Source organism: Chiloscyllium plagiosum, chromosome 14 (assembly GCF_004010195.1).
Source record: "Chiloscyllium plagiosum isolate BGI_BamShark_2017 chromosome 14, ASM401019v2, whole genome shotgun sequence".
In the NCBI taxonomy this organism is placed as follows: Eukaryota; Metazoa; Chordata; class Chondrichthyes; order Orectolobiformes; family Hemiscylliidae; genus Chiloscyllium; species Chiloscyllium plagiosum.
Genome location: NC_057723.1, coordinates 45,969,584 through 45,987,904, shown reverse-complemented (window position 1 = coordinate 45,987,904; position 18,321 = coordinate 45,969,584).

Sequence of the window (18,321 nt, the reverse complement as noted above, 5' to 3'; positions counted from 1 at the left end):
TCCCATTTACCTCTGACTAATGCACCTAACACTATGGGCAATTTAGCATAGCCAATTCACCTGACCTGCACATCTTTGTGACTTGTGGGAGGAAACTGGAGCACCTGGAGGAAACCCATACAGACACTGGGAGAATGTGCAAACTCTGCACAGGCAGTCACCCAAGGCTGGAATCGAACCTGGGACCCTAGTGCTGTGAGGCAGTAGTGCCATCCTGTTCTTCATGATGATTGGATGTCTCAAAGTGCTCCACAGGTTTTGAAGTATTTTTTAAAGTGTAGTCACTGTCCTACCTAGGAAAAACAGCTGACAATTTACGCTTAGCAAACTCCCTACAGCAATGTAATAATGTCCATAAATATTATTTTGATTTTTATTGAGTAATAAATAAACACCAGTGGTAACTGTCTTGCTATTCTTCAAGATAGTGCCATGGAAACTTTCATATCTTCATGAGTGCACAGATCTCATATAAAAGTTGGCACCGCCATCAGTCATAGCTCCCTCAGAACTGTATCAGTGTGCCAGCCTTGACTTTTGAGCTCAAGCCCTGTAGCAGGACTTGAAACTGGAACCTTATGATTCAGAGGGGAGTATGCTACCAACTAATGCCAAGCATGTTCATTGAACTAGAATATTAAATTTCCGGCTAAAGAATTACTACAAAACTTTCTTGATTTAGTTTTTAGATATCATGCAAATCCAGTAGAGGAATTAGAAATGCCTGCTTACATGTAAATAAAATCTTCCCAAAACAATCCAAGAAATGAATTTCGCTTTGTGAAATAAGTTCCTATATTACTGATTGGGGATTTGACTACAATGAGATATGAAAAATAAGCTGCCTTCCCTACAACTCCCATTTTTTTTAAACAAGTTTGATTAATGAAATTCATTACAGCTGCTTCCTTTTAATAACCCACATTCATCTCCTTTTAAAAATATATGTCCTGAACAGTGAGCTCAGTAGAAACTTCTTGCCAACCTGATTCACTTTTTGGCCTGAGTTGGATTGGCTTTTCAAGTACATTTGAAAAATATTTTCATGTTTAAAAAACACTTTTATGCTCTAAAATGTTTAGCTTTTCATTCCAGCAATATCGCAAAATGAATCTGTGATGCTGGTCTTACCATCAGGCCAAATATATTCACATTCGCTATTCTGCTGTCACCATCAGTCCTGCTTTTTCTAAGCTCAGATCATATACTTCCACTTTTCAAATCGTTATTTGTAGAATGCAATTTGTATAGATATTAATACTTGGAACAGCAGCCTCAGAGTCTTTGATAGTTTTAGATTAGATTACATTACAGTGTGGAAACAGGCCCTTCGGCCCAACAAGTCCACACGCTATTCTGCTGTCACCATCAGTCCTGCTTTTTCTAAGCTCAGATCATATACTTCCACTTTTCAAATCATTATTTGTAGAATGCAATTTGTATAGATATTAATACTTGGAACAGCAGCCTCAGAGTCCCTTAAGAATACAGCAATGCAACAATTGAAAGTGGTGGAAATTGATTCCTGATCACTGTGAAATTACTTTTACTTGAATGTTAATTAAAACTTGAGTGCGGAATTGTTATATTGTTGGTGGACTAGAAATTCAGTCACCCAGGTAATGTCTGAAACCCACCACAGCAGATGGAATTGCAATTCTAGATTTTTATTTAAAATTCATTATAAAAGTTTGTTTTGTTTTAAAGTAAAACAGATCAAAGTCTAATTTTGACCATGAAGTTATTTGTCAACTGTTGTCCTTTTAGGGAGGGAAACTGCTGTCCTTATTGGGTCTGGCCTACGTGTGACTCCAGGCCCACAGTAATGCAGCTGACTTTTAACTGTCCTCTGAAATTACTTATCAGACCATTCAGCTGTATCAACAGCTGGAGAGGAAGGAAACAAATGAAATGGGACTGACCACCTTTCATCGCAACGCAACCACAACAGCAAATGCAGCCTAATCAACCCTGCAAAGTCCTTCTGAGTAACTTCTAGGGCTGGTGGAAGTTGGGAGATATCACAGACAAATAAAGGAACAGACTGACAAGTCATATGTGCGAAATCATACCTTAAGCACTTTGTTATAGACAACATCACCATCCCTAGCTATGTTCTGTCAGACTCAACACTTAACCTCACCATCGCCAATCTGCCTGCCACAGCTGCATCTGTCAATAATGATTTTGGTAAGAGTGACTACTGCATTGTGCTTGTGGAGATGAAGTCCTATCTTCCTATTAAGAATACCCTCCAATGCAGTTGTTGTGGGTATGTTCGCTGAGCTGGGAACTAAGTTTGCAGATGTTTGGTCCCCTATCTAGGTGACACCCTCAGTGCTATGGAGCCTCCTGTGAAGCACTGCTATATTGTGTTGGTTGGAATATATTTGGTTTCGTTCCAGTTGGTTTGTTGCAGTGGTTGGTATATTGGGTCTATGTCAATGTGTTTATTGATGGAGTCCGTGGATGAGCGCTATGCTTCTAGAAATTCTCTGGTTGGATTGTCCTATAAGTTTTGTATTGTGCCAGTTGAATTTGTGGTCCTTGTCTTCTGTGTTTCTAAGGACAACTGGTCGTTGCGTTTGGTGGCTAGTTCATGTTCATGAATGTGGATCACTAGTTGTCTGCCTGTTTGTCCTATATACTGTTTCTTGGAGTCCCTGCATGGAATTTTGTATACCATATTTGTCCTGGGAAATTAACAACCAACTCCCATTCCTAGATGTGATAGTAGAAAGAACACAGAATGGGGAATGCACAAAGTGTATGGAAAAGCCACACACATGGACGTGATCCTGAATTATAACAACCACCACCTGAAACCACACAAGAGAATCTGCATTATGACCCCCATTCAAAAGGGCTACAACACACAGCAGCACGCCCACCCTGTGAAGAGAGGAAGAAGAACACCTCTACAAAGTCTTTGCCAAGAACGGATCTCCCCGCAACTTCATCTGCAGATGTCTGGCAAACAAAGTGACAAGAAAATGCCACATCCCAACACACTAACCACTCTACCTTACATAAAGAAAATCTCGGAACTGACAGCTAGACTCCTCTGACCACTCAGATTCACCAACAGCCATAACCAACAGCCATGCTCAGATATCAACTCACCAGAACAAAAAACAGATACCTATCATGTGCAGGACAAACGTGGTGTACAAACATCTATGCAGAGACTGCACAAAACACTATATAGGATAAACAGGAAGACAACCAACGATCAGCATTCATGAACATCAACTAGCCATGACCAGCTGATCCTAGTAGCTATGCACACAGACGACAAGGACCACAAATTCGACTGGGACAATACAACAATAATAGGGTAAGCCAAACAGAGGACAGCCAGAGAATTTCTAGAAGCTTGGCACTCATCCATTGACTCCATAAATAAATACTTGACCTACAGCCAATATACTGACCACTGCAACAAACAACTGGAATCGGCAACCTGAAGCAACAGGAACAAAACCAAATAAGTTCTAACCAACACAGTACAGCAGCTCTTCACAGGATGCTCCATGGCACTGAGGATGTCTCCTAGAAAGAGGACGAAACATCTGCAAACCAACTTCCCAGCTCGGCAAACATACCCACAACAATTGCAACTGCTATCCATGCTACAAATCTTTACACAAACCTTGAATACCCTCCAACATTTTGTGGCACTATCAGTGTACTAAGTGAAACAGATTTAGAGCAGATCTAGCAACTCGAGACTGGTCATCCATGAGGTGTTTTAGGCCATTAACAGCATTAGAATTGTACTCCAACACAATCGGCAACCTAATTCTACCATTACCATCAAGCCAGGGGATTAGCCCTGGTTCAAAGAAGAGAGTAAGAGGGTGTGCCAAGAGCAGCACACAAGTATTCAAACAATGAGGTGTCAACCTGGCAAAGCTTCAAAACAAGGCTACCTGTGTGTTAAACAGTATAAGTAGCAAGTGATAGACAGAACTAAGCAATTCAACAGCCAATGGATAAGATGTAAGCTCTGCTGGCCTGCCACAACTAGTCATGAATGGCAGTGGATAATTAAACAACATCATCTACTCTTGATCATCAGTAAAATGATGGAAGAAATCATCAAAAGTGCTACCTAGCAATTCTTAACAATAATCTTGATGTGGACGTGCTGGTGTTGGACTGGGATGAATAAAGTAAAAATATCACAACACCAGATTATAGTCCAACAGGTTTATTTGGAAAAGCTAGCTTTGAACTAACCTAGATTGCTGTCACACCTTTAGTACATTGTCCGAGCTGAAATGTCACCTTTTTTTTATAAAACCTTAAGTTGTCTCGAGAATGTAACGTAAAAGAGATTCTGGGATTTGCATATTAATGAACCGAAACCTGCAACCCATTCTAAGAAATGAAAGACTTAACAGCAATCTAGGTTTGTTCAATATATTATTTTAATTGCATGACACTGTTATCTTTTGTTATAAGTTCTGTGTCTTATGGTCCTGCTCCACTAGTTACCTGATGAAGGAGCAGTGCTCTGAAAGCTTATACTTCCAGGACTATAACCTAGTGTTGTGTGATTTTTAACAATAACCTTCTTCACTCGCACTCAGTTTGGATTCAACCAGGGCCACTCAGCTTCTGACCTCATTACTGCCTTGATCTAAACATGGAGAAAGGAGCTGAATTCCAGAGCTGAAGTGAAGTGAGTAACTGTCCTTGATGTCAAGGCTGCATTTGACCACATGTGGTATCAAGGAGCTCTGGCAAATCTGGAACCAGAGGGAATACTCTCCACTGGCTAGAGTCATACCTGACACAAAAAAAGATGGTTGTGGTGGTTGAGGGACAGTCATCTCTGCTCCAGGATATCTTTGTATGAGTTCCTTAGGGTAGTGTCCTTGGCTCAACAATTTCAGCTGCTTCTTTAGTGACCTACCCTCCAACATAAGGTCAGAAGTGGAGATTTTCACTGATCATTGTACAAAGGCAGCATCATTTGCAATTCCTCTGAAAGTGAAGCAGTTCATGCTAAAATGCTGCAAGACCTGGATATATTCAGGTTTAAGCTGACACCGTAGTGTTAGGTAAGGGGTAAATATAGGGGTATGGGTGGTTTGTGATTCGGCGGGTCGGTGTGGACTTGTTGGGCCGAAGGGCCTGTTTCCACACTGTAAAGTAATCTAATCTAATCTAAAAAAAATGTCAAGTAATATTCATGCAACACAAGTGCTAGGCAATGACCATCTCCAACAAAGAATCTGATCACCATCCCTAGATAATCAAAGGTGTTACCATCACTGAATCACCACTATCAACATTTTGGGGGTCACATCATTGACAAAAACCAAACTGGACCAGCCATATAAATATGAAGGATTGAAGTATGAAATATCAACCGAGAACAAGCATGACGATATAGTGAGCCTGGTAAATTGCTGATAATTGGAAATTGAGGGTCCTTTACAAGTGAAATTTTCTTGTATTTCCTGTGTAGGTTAGCTCCTCATGTAGTGGGTGCAACAGCAGTTGCCTCCTTTTGTGGAAGGTTTCTGTTAAACAAGCATAAAGAAGATGACAACAAAATCCACTGAAGCTACAATTTCCTTCAAGGTGACATTAAATAATTATCTGGCGCCATGTGTACATTATTATTAATGTAAGTGTTTTGGAAAATAAAATGGTTTGCTCTCAAAAAAGATTAAAAACTAACTTTCCGGTGAAGATGGGCACAGGGACAATGGTTGTTGTGATGTTGAGAGTCATTGTCCTGTGCTAAAAAATGTGTTGCTGGAAAAGCGCAGCAGGTCAGGCAGCATCCAAGGAGCAGAAGAATCGACATTTCGGGCATAAGCCCTTCTTCCTGAAGAAGGGCTTATGCCCGAAAAGTCAATTCTCCTGCTCCTTGGATGCTGCCTGACCTGCTGCGCTTTTCCAGCAACACATTTTTCAGCTCTGATCTCCAGCATCTGCAGTCCTCACTTTCTCCTAGTCATTGTCCTGTGCTAAAAAGGATTCTGCAAGTAATTGATATTGTGTGGATTGCAAGCTCTAAATATAAAATTTATCAACAAAAGCTCATAGTCAGAGAGTAGTTCTTTATCAGGGGTAGTCCTCATCAGGCAGATCGAAGATGAACTAAAGACGTTGAAGGAAGATCCAGGGAAGTGTTCCCTAATACTTTGGTTGGAGGGCAGGATCCTGCCTTTGCAACTCTACTGAGATCATCAACTGTCTATTCATTCTCTGACAAGAGTGAACCATCCTCAATTGTCACAGGTTGCATAATTTTTTTTTTGACCAGTATCTAAATTGCTGCTTAACAACATAATAATCCATCTGAAAATCCTTATGAATGGCTGAACTGTGTCCACTAGCCCCCAAATCTAACAATGCTCACTTATGTGGTTGAAGATTTTAGGAGAATGGTGTCTATGGAGCAGGTAGGAATGTTGTGGTGAAGGCAGAGTGGTTGAAGGCTGAGCCGGGCAAATCATGTGCTGCAGCCCCCAGGTAACAACTTGAATTCCTGTTGGGAAACATTGCCATCTAGTTACTTAGGGAAGGAGAGGAAAATGGGTAGTGACACATACAGGTATACCAGGTTTTTGGGCTAATAATGAGATACAAATGCATGGAAATAAGATAATCGCCATTTAATAATGAGATTCTAAAGTCATTGTTTAAAGCTTAAGGGTGAAGTAGTGAAATGTTTTCCAGACACTGAGATTCTTTTCTCATTCATCATTTTTTCACATTGCTGCAGGGGGCAGAAAATTTCATCCATAGTATTCAAGATGTGGCCTCACCAATACCCTATACAACTGAACCAAAGCATCATTACTTTACCCGTTCCGTCCCTTTCAAACTAAAGGATAACATTCCATTAACTTAATTATTTGCTGTCTCTGCATATTTTTTTTTCTGAGTCATGCACCAGAACATCTAGATCTTTGTGTATCTTGGAATTCTGCAGCTGTTCTCTGTTTAAGTATTGTTCTATTATTCTTTTGTTCATCCTGCCAAAATGAAGTATTGCACATTTTCCCATGTTATATCTTCTCTGTCAGGTGTTTCCCACTCACTTAACCTATATGTGTTGGTCTGCAAAACCATGTCCTCTTTTACTTTCCAACTTATCTTTTTGTCCTGTGTAAATTTGGCCACCATGCCATTGCTCCCCTCATTGTTGATATACATGGCAAAACGTTGAGGATGTAGCATTTGAATAGAACACTTTAAATCACAAGTACATTGTTGTTGTATTTCAGATTACAACTTAAAGCCAATCAAAGACTAGGTGGTATGAAATTTAAAACTGGCCTTGCGCTATTAGAAAACTCAATGCTTCCATTAATACTGCCCGAAATTACATATTGCCCTTACAAGTGAGTTTTATTACACGTACTTTTAACTTTTACTTAAAGGAAAGAAAAAGCACGTGCTCCAGGGAGCAGCAACTTGGTTAACTCTGTCTACAGAATGGAAGTTTCCAAATCAATCATCAAAGAGAAGTTGCTTATTTTTTAACAAAAATATAAGTTGGTTTGAAAAGCGCAGATTTACGAATTTGTGTGGTCTAGGTTTTTTTGATCAAATGTGAATACAGGAAGAGTATGACAGTGTAGATGTGGTTGCTTTCATTCTTGATAACCCTATCTGTAAGAGGGCTTAGGCAAAACTAATGAAGAACTGTGATGGGTTCCATCATTGACAGGAATAGTTTACAGAGGCACATGGTTCCCTTGGACAAGTGGGACATGCAGCTTGAATAACTTTGTAAAAAGTTGGTACCAGATTCATCAATGGAACTGAGTTGCAGGAAGTCACCTTTCACTGATTGCATATATTGTGATATTGCCAAGACTATCATCCTCTGTATAATTCCAATTGCAAGTATAGATTACTACATTGCTATTTCTATACAGTTCATGCTATTTAATAAAATTAATAAAATAAGGGAGAGGCTGAATACTTCTGTGGCTGTTTTCCTTGGAGTGTTGGAGGCTGATGGGTAACCTTATAGAGGTTTATAAAATCATGAGGGATATGGATAGGGTAAATAGACAAAATCTTTTCTCTGGGGTGGGTGAGTCCAGAACTAGACGACAAAGGTTTAGTGTGGAGAGGAAAAATTTAAAAGGGACCTAAGGGGCAACCTTTTCACGCAGAGGGTGGTGCGTGTATAGAATGAGCTGCCAGAGGAAGTGGTGGAGACTGGTACAATTACAACATTTAAATAGGAACAATTTAGATGGATGTAGGCCAAGTGCTGGCAAATGATACTAGATTGGGTTAGGATATCTGATCAGCATGGATGAGATGGACCGAAGTGTCTGTTTCCATGCTGTACATCTTGATGACTCTAAAATCTGTTTACAAATAGATGGAATTTTCACAATATCAGATGCTCCCATATTAAATCTTGACTATTTCATGCTAATCTCTCTATCCCATTTTGTTGTTGAAGCTAAAGTGACATTGGCTCACATAACCGATGGAAAGTGAACACATATTTACAAATGTGATAATGTATTTGTAAGAAATGTCACCCATGACCTGAAAGTTGTCATCTTCCTTTCCTTCCTACTTTGGTTAGGTGCAGACTTGAGGTCCACTGCTGAGGTAGGGTCAGCCTGTCTTATAGTGGAGTCTAAATAAAAACTGAAAGCACTGCGGATGCTATAAATCAGGAACAAAACCAGTAGTTGCTGGAAAATCTCAGGAGGTCTGGCAGCACCTGTGAAGAGAAATCACAGTTAACGTTTCAGGTCCGGTGACCCTTCCTCAGGGTGTTCTGAGGAAGGGTCACCGGACCTGAAACGTTAACTCTGATTTCTCTGCACAGATGCTGCCAGACCTCCTGAGATTTTCCAGCAATTTCTGTTTTTATTATAGTGGAGTCTGTTGACCTTAGAGTTTTGGTCAGAGAGTCCAAGGGGTACTTATGTATAGAGGGCCCAGACATATCGAATATACCCTCCCAGATGTAGGTGCATCCTCTTCAACTTGAGCTCTCTTTCAGGGTGGAGGTGGTAGGCCCAGTCTTCACTGCAGTGTCCTGTGAGGAGATTTCTGTGGAGCTGAATGTCAGTGACTCCACCACCCCTCTACTTGGTCATTTCCTCCTGGAATGAGACAAAGGGAGGCATTGATTGTGTTGAAAATGGTTGGCACACCCGTTAGCACTGTTGTAGGTGGGGCAGCAATAGTTTGGTGTCCTGAGTGAGTGAAGCAAACTGCTGAGGGCACACAGGGCTAGTGAATCAGAGGAATGGGATAGACGAAAGCCAACGAGGGAATGTGTGACATGCCATTATGAAAGTGGTAGTCCATGAGCCTTGATAGGAGGTAGATGCAGTAGCAGAGTTGGAGTGCGTGTGATGTACTGTAGTAAAGTCCATGTAGGGGAGGTCTGGACTGAATGCACTGAACCCATACAAAAATTGTGTTTTGTATATAGCACGGGGAGGTCCCAGCAGTGGTGAGTACTTCCACTTTTGGTGAGTAGGGCAATGTGTGAGCGACACAACATAGATGCATGGTGCATGTCTAATGAAGTGAGTTGCCGAGAATAGCAAGAGAAAATCGGCTAAGGTTCAGAGAGAGAAACCCGCCTTCAAACCTGGTAAAATTAACACAGCCAATTTCTGGTCAAATTCAGCCCATGGAGTTAGTAGGAAAACACTGCTGAAGACTTTGGAAAGTCACCTAAACAGAGAGCAGAGCAGACAAATCCCCTTTCATCCTCTGAATTTTTGGTTTTCACCAAGAAAGTAAATGCAATTTCAGACTGTATAAAGAGAGGAAAAGATTATAAACTAAAATATATTGTCCAGACACTCCAAGTGTTGACCAGTACCTGACTCATCAGCTACAGCCTTCATGTAAAAACGTTGCAAGTTCCATAGCTGATAACTGGAACAGAGTATAAACCATTTGCTTAGACGCTTTGGAAACATGGAGGTGTGTTGGACGTATTTACAGTAAGGGAAGGGATGTAAAGAAGTGATTTACTACAAGATAGAATATAAATTGAAGAGAGATAATTTTGGATGAAATTGAAATATTTCACCAAAAGGATGTTTGGGGGTCTTGGAATCATTAATCATGAGTGATTGTGGTATCAAAGATAAGTTTCTTGAAGAGAAATATGTTGTTTGTTGTAACTGCTAGAACAGCGAGTTTAACTGATTTGGGCCTTTGGTATTTTTCTGTTTCCTAATTGCCTCCAAAATTACTTATGAAATAAATTGCATCCAAGTTCTGACATTCTAAGTATCAAAGGCCTTGAGGAGTGTTGCTGCACAAAATCCTCCCGGGGTGCAGGTGTGCAATTCCTTGAAAGGGGAGTCAAAGGTAGACAGGCTGGTGAAGATGTTTGGCATACACTTCATTGGTCAAAACATTGAGACCACTTTTAAATTACTGGTAAAATTCTGGTTGCCCTCCCATAGGATGGATGTTGTTAAACTTGCGGGAGTACAATACTGAGTAGAGTGGGTTCTATCTTGATTATATGTTTTATTGAGATCTATCTTTTGATTAAATTTTAAAAGTATAAACCATAAACATTGTTAGCCTGGAGCAGTTTTTTACAGCAATAAAACAGTGCTATTTTCTGGGTCTGTAGGTTGTGAAGGAGCAAGGATGGCCTTTAGTAGAGTGATGTGCTCTTTCTGTCAGATGTGGGAGATTAGGAATCCTGTCCTATCACATAGATCAGTTGGAGCGGACATTAGAGGCAATAAGGAATTTACAGGAACTAGGAAGTATGATGGATGGTAGTTATAGGAAGGGAGAAAAGCTGCAAATACTGTCAGATGGATGGGTTACTGCCAGGAAAGGTAGGAGAGGGAGGCAGATAGTGCAGGAGTCTCCTATGGCTATGCCCATCTCAAACAAATATGCTGTTTTAGAAAATGTAGGGGATGATGAACTTTCAGGGGAATGTAACACCAACAGCCAAGTTTCTGATACCGAGAATGGCTTAGTGTAAGGAGGAGTATGTCAGGTTCTAAGCGATCGATTGTGTTAGGGGATTGGCTAGTCAGAGACACAGACAGATGTTACTGCGGCCGGCAGTGAAAAATCAGAATGGCGTGTTGTCTCCATGGTGTCAAGATCAGAGAGGGTGCAGAATGTTCTCAAGGGGGAGAGGGACCAGCAGGAGGTTATTTTACACATTGGAACTAACAGCATAGGAAGGGAAAAAGGATGAGATTCTGAAGGGAGAATACAGAAAGTTAGGCAGGAATTTAAAAAGGAGATCCTTAAGGGTAGTAATATCTGGATTACTCTTAGTGCTACTAACTTGTGAGTGTAGAAATAGGAGGATAGAGCAGATGAATGCATGGCTGAGGAGCTGGTGCAGGGGAGAAGGGTTCACATTTTTGGATCATTGGAATCTCTTCTGTGGTAGAGATGACCTGTACAAGAAGGACAGATTGCACCTGAATTGGAAGGGACTGATATATTGGCAGGGAGATTTGTTAGAGCTGCTCAGGAGGATTTAAACTACAAAGGTAGGGGTGGGGGTGGATGGGACCCAGGAAGATAGTGAGGAAAGAAATCAATTTGAGACTGTGGGCGGTACGGTGGCACAGTGGTTAGCACTGCTGCCTCACAGCGGCAGAGGCCCGGGTTCAATTTCTGACGCAGGCGACGGACTGTGTGGAGTTTGCATATTCTCCCTGTGTCTGCGTGGGTTTCCTCCGGGTGCTCCAGTTTCCTCCCACAGTCCAAAAGATGTGCAGGTAAGGTGAATTGGCCATGCTAAATTGCTTGTAGTGTTAGGTAAGAAGGGGTAAATGTAGGGGTATGGGTGGGTTGCGCTTCGGCGGGTCGGTGTGGACATGTTGGGCTGAAGGGCCTGTTTCCACACTGTAAGTAATCTAATCTAATCTAATCTAATCTGTAAGTAATCTAATCTAATCTGGTACAGTTGGGAAGAGAGGTGAGTAAAACAGTCAGGGCAGGAAGGAACAAAGCAGAGAACAAGGTAAATTAAACTATTTATTTCAATGAAAGAGGCCTAACAGGGAAGGGAGATGCACTCAGGGCTTAGTTAGGAACATGGGACTGGGAAATCATAGCAATTACAGAGATGTGGACAGGACTGGCAGCTCAATGTTCCAGGATACAGGTGCTATAGTAAGCACAGAAAGGGAGGCAAGAGAGGAAGTGGAGTGGCATTTTTGATAAGGGATACCATTACCGCTGTACTTAGGGAGGATATTCTTGGGAATACATCCAGGGAAGTTATTTGGGTGGAACTGAGAAATACGAAATGGATGATCACCTTATTGAAATTGTACTATAGACCCCCCCCCCAAGAACTAGCGAGAAATTGAGAAACAAATTTGAAAGGAGATTTCAGTTATCTTTAAGAATAATAGGGTGGTTATGGTAGGGAATTTTAACTTTCCAAACATAGACTGGGATTGCCATAGTGTTAGGAGTTTAGATGGAGATGAATTTGTTAAGCGTATACAAGAAAATTTTCTGTTTCAGTACGTGGATGTACCGATTAGAGAAGGTGCAAAACTTGACCTACTCTTGGGAAATGAGGCGGAGCAGGTAACTGAGGTGTCAGTGGGGGAGCACTTTGGGGCCAGTGACAATAATTTCATTAGTTTTAAAATCTTGATGGAAAAGGATGGACTGGATCTAAAAGTTGAAGTTCTAAATTGAAGGAAGGCTAATTTTGATGGTATCAGGCAAGAACTTTCAAAAGCTGATTGGGGGCAGATGTTCGCAGGTAAAGAGACGGCTGTAAAATGGGAAGCCTTCAGGAATGAGATCACGAGAGTCCAGAGACAGTATGTTCCTATTAGGGTTAAAGGAAAGGCTGGTAGGTGTAGGGAATGCTGCATGACTCGAGAAACTGATGTTTTGGTTAAGAAAAAGAAGGAACAAAATGTCTGGTATAGACAGCAGAAATCGAGTGAATCCTTACAAGAATATAAAGTCAGTAGGAGTATACTTAAAAGGGAAATCAGGAAGGCAAAAAGGGGACATGAGATTGCTTTGGCAAATAGGGTTTAGGAGAATCCAAAAGGACTCTATAAATACATTAAGGACAAAAGGGTAATTAGAGAGAGAATAGGGTCCCTCAAAGATCAGCAAGGCAGCCCTATGTGTGGAACCGCAGGAGGTGGCGGAGATACCAAACGAGTATTTTGCATACATTTTCTGTGGAGAAGGACATGGAAGATATAGAATGTGGGGAAATAGAGAGTGACATCTTGTAAAATGTCCATATTGCTCAAGAGGTGGTGCTGAATGTCTTAAAACGCATAAAAGTGGATAGATCCCCATGACCTGATCAGGTGTACCCTAGAACTCTGTGGGTAGCTGGGGAAGTGATTGCTGTGCCCCTTGCTGGGACATTTATATCATCGGTAGTCACAGGTGAGGTGCTGGATGACTGGAGGTTGGCTAAAGTGGTGCCACTATTTAAAAAAGTTGTTAAGGAAAAGCCAGAGAACTGTAGACCGGTGAGCCTGACATCATGGGTGGGTAAGTTGGTGCAGGGAATCCTGAGGGACAGGACGTATATGTATTTGGAAAGGCAAGGACTGACTACGGAGAGTCAACATGGCTTTGTGCATGGAAAATCATGTCTCACTAACTGGATTGAGTTTTTTTGTAGAAGTAACGAAGAAGATTGATGAGGACAGAGCAGTAGACGTGATCTATATGGACTTCAGTAGGACGTTCAACAAGGTTCCTCATTGGAGACTGGTTAGCATGGTTAGCAAGGTTAGCATGGAATACAGAGAGAACTAGCAATTTGGATACAGAACTGGTGTGGAGGTAGAAGACATAGAGTGGTGGTGGAGGGTTGCCTTTCAGACTAGAGGCCTGTGACCAGCAGTGTGCCACAAGGATCGGTGCTGGTTCCACTGCTTTTTCTCATTTATATAAATGATTTGGGTGTGAACACAGGAGATATAGTTAGTAAGTTTGCAGATGATACCAAAATTGGCGGTGTAGTGGACAGTAAAGAAGTTTACCTCAGAGCACAACGGGATCTTGATCAGATGGGCCAATGGGCTGAGGAGTGGCAGATGGAGTTTACTTTTGGTAAATGTGAAGTGCTGCATTTTGGAAAGGCAAATCAGAGCAGGACTTATACACTTTATGGTAAGGTTCTGGGGAGCGTTGCTGAACAAAAAACTTTTGGAGTGCAGGTTCATAGTTCCTTGAATGTGGAGTTGCAGGTAAATAAGATAATGAAGAAGGCGTTTGGTATGCTTTCATTTATTGGTCAGAGCACTGAGTATAGGAATTGGGAGGTCATGTTGCAGCTGTACAGGACATTGGTTAGGCCACTTTTGGAATACTATGTGCAATTCTGGTCTCCCTCCTCTCAGAAGGATGTTATGAAACTTGAAAGCATTCAGAAAAGACTTACAAGGATGTTGCCAGGGTTGGAGGATTTGAGCTATAGGGAGAGGTTGAATAGGCTAGGGCTTTTTTGTCTGGAGCGTCAGAGGCTGAGGGGTGACCTTATAGAGGTTTAGAAAATTATCTTATCCATGAGTGGCATGGATAAGATAATAGACAAAATCTCTTCCCTGGGATGGGGGAGTCCAGAACTAGAGGGCATAGGTTTAGGGTGAGAGGGAGAAAATTTAAAAAGGACCTATCTGGTCAGCATGGACGAGTTGGACCGAAGGGTCTGTTTCCATGCTGTACATTTCTATGACTCTATGAATGCAGAAGAAATTGACAAGGATATTGTCGGGACTGGAGGATTTAGTCATAGAGTGAAGCTGAATACGCTGGCAATGTTTTCCCTGGCGCCCTGTTATAAACTCATCAGAGGCATAGATAGGATGAATAGTTAAGGTCTTTTTTCCGAGAATGGGGGAGCTAAAAGCCATGGGGCATAGTTTTAAACTGAGAGGGGAAAGATTTAAAAAATATCTGAGGGGTAACCTTTTCACGCAGAGCGTGGTGTGTGTATGGAATGAGCTGCCAGAAAAAGTGGTGGAGGCTGGTACAATTACAACATTTAAAAGGATCTGGATGTGTATATGAATAGGAAGGGTTGAGAGGGATATGGGTCAAACGCTGGCAATTGAGACAAGGTCAGATTGGGATAGCTGGTCGGCGAGGATGAGTTGACCAAAGGCTCTATTTTCTTGCTGTATGACTCTATAATTCAACTAATCTCACAATACTTTTTCAATTTGTATTTTACAAAAATCACAAATAGTCTTACCACTTCTTGCCAGAAGAGGACGACATTTTACATCCAAATATGAAAATGTCCTGGGATTTCAAGAATTTTAAATTAAGCAGATTGTTAGAAATACAAATACATTAATTTTTCATACGATATAATACTTAACCCACTGAATAAGACTAGAAGGCAAATGTCATTAACTGCACACACTAGTGAATATTCTGGTCCTTTTGTCAGAGTCTTGCTAACTTATTTCTAGAATGCAAATCTCCAACAATTCATTTAGATCCTCTGCATGTAATATACCTTAATATATCCTGGAAGTTTTATTTAAAAAAAACAACTTGGTTAAATGAATGATTAGTACCAAACACAATAGATTGATTTACAATTTCCCTATTATTGTGTTGACAATCACAAAATCCAAGACCAAAATTATCCCATTTAATGTGTAGCAAAATGTAAGTTTGCAAAATCTAGAAAATGTGGGAAGCAAATCTAGTTAGTTGAACAATGCATGTTTCTTTGTGGTTTAGGCTTAATGATTGGGAAATGGACAAAGCTCTTTCAATACAGCTAAAGCACTAGCATCTACCTGGCAATGTGGAAAATTACCTGAGTATGTCCTGTACATAAAAATAGGACAAATCCAATCCAGCCAATTACTACCCCATCATTTTACTCTCAAACATCAGTGAAGTGATGGAAGATGTCATCAACTGGGCTTTCAAGCAGCTCTTGTTTAGTAACCACCTTGTATGGGTTCATCCAGGCCACTCAGCTCCCGACTGCATTACAGCCTTAGTTCAAACAGAGTCAAATCTATGAATTCCAGCTGTGACGTGAGAGTGACAGCCCTTGACATTAAGGCTGCATTTGACTGAATGTGGCATCAAGGAGCTCTTGCAAAACTGGAATCAATGTGTATCAGTGTCAAACGCTCTGCTGGTTAGAATTACACCTAGCACAAAGGAAGATGGTCGTGCAGGTTGCAGGTTGCAGGTTGCAGGTCAGCTATCTCAGCTCCAAGGCATCTCTGCAGGAGTTCATCAGGGTGGTGTCCTATGCCTGACCATCTATACCAGGTTTTATCATGGCAGGGAATTGTCACGAAGGCATGGGGAATGTCACTCCCTAAAGCATATTGCAGAGTTTTCCAATGACCTGTAATCATCTCTAGCTTGAGATTATCCAATTTGGAGGAGAGTGAGAATCTGTAAGTATGGCCAGGCCTAAACTGAGAACAAGTGTGAACAGCAGAAAGGAGCATGTGAAAACATGAATGTCCATCTGCATTGCTCATCCCCCAGCACCCCCGCCCAAATTCAGCAAACACCATCAGTGCCACCTGTAGCAGGGTTTGAGGATCCAGCATTGGACGATTTCTTCACCTCAGGTCCCACACTTTTAAAGTGGAGAAAAGATGTCCTCGATTTAACTAACTGCCAAAGACAAAGGTGGAATGCTATGTGTGTTCTGGATTTGTTCAAACATTCACTCATGGAAGTTGTGAGAAAACAAAGAAATGCTTCTCCTATCTGATTGAAACTGGCAAACTACCTCTGAGAGTTTCATTCAATGACACTCATTCATTCCAACAACAGCAAAATGTTTTGCTTTCTCTTGCAGCAACAGAAATTCCACTCATCATTGGCATTTGGGATTACCTTTTATTGATTCATGGCAGGTGGGCACCATTGATTAGGCCAGCATTTATTGCCCATCACAAATTAGGGGGCAATTAAAAGGCAACCACATTGCCGTGGGTCTGGTGTCACAAGTAGGCCAGACCAGGTAAAGGCAGCAGTTTCCTTCCCTAAAGGGTTTTTATGCCAATTGACAATAGTTTCATCATTAAGATTAGACTCTAGTCATTGACTCCACAATCTGCCATGGTGGGATTCAAACCTGGGTCCCCAGAACATTATCTGGTCTCTGGATTACCAGTCTACCATAAGGCCATTGCCTCCCCAGTTCAGTGGAGGATGGTGAATCTGAACATTGTCATCACAAAGTGAACAAAGACAAAAGGGTGGATTTGATAAGACTACATGGAGTTGAGACTCAGAAAAGAAATGCAGAGTCTCCATCTTTGGTTTTTCTCAGCAGAATTTGAAAGGTTGCAGGTCAGGAACCCCACAGTCTGCTGTTTAGAAGTTGCTAGTACCATTTTGAAAGCATTCATCAAGGTGCCTGTATTTTGGAATCTTTTCTAATCATGTTACAGAATGGATGTGTGAACCATGGATTAGAGATGGAATAGTATAAAAGTTGCGTAAAAATGATATTAACCTCCTTTTGCAGCTCTTTGTAAAATGTTGCAGCACAAGTTATATCTCTGTTCACTGAAGTGAGTGATGACAGTGCTGTGAATGGAAAAAGAAAATTATGTTTTGCCAGGTTGCGACATCTGACATCTGACATCTGACAAGCTGTTAAGTGAAAAACAGCATTGTTAAAGCAAAATTGTCTTAAATGCATTTGAGCAGCCTATTACTGGACCAAATGCCTTTCTCAATGTACAATATTAAAAGGAGACTGTTATGACACTGGTTTATGTTATTACTTGACAGGTTAGGTCCCAGAATAAAATCTGACTTGATAGTTCACATTTTGTCTTTTTTTTTAATTTAAGTGGTAATCTTTCACTGAAAAATAAGCACACAAGGTTGTGAGTTTGATTTTAACAATAAAAGTAAAATAAAACACCTAAAGTCATCTGTATAACAGTTTTAAAAGTTCCAAAACAAACAGCAAAATAGAACCGTATCTACTCCACAACACTATCCTTTTCAGTTACTCAAAACCAAAAGAAATTTCCTTTCCAAATTTGTAGCTTTGCCCCTATTACTTCTTCTCAGTTCTATCAGCTGCAAAGCCTTTTTCTTTGACTCATTCAGTTGAGATCTTAGGCATTCTCTGCTTTGAATTATTAATGTAAGTCTAAACTAAGAACTTTTGGTCTGGAAGTTATCACACACCACCCTCTCACTAAAGTAGCTTATCTACTTAACTGCTCTGAACATTCTCCTTTACTTATGAGAAATGTTACTTGTATATGATTTTAGTCAAGTATACTTCAAACTGTCTGAAAGTTTTTGAAATAACTTTATAAACATTGCTCATCCTGGATTCCGTTAAGC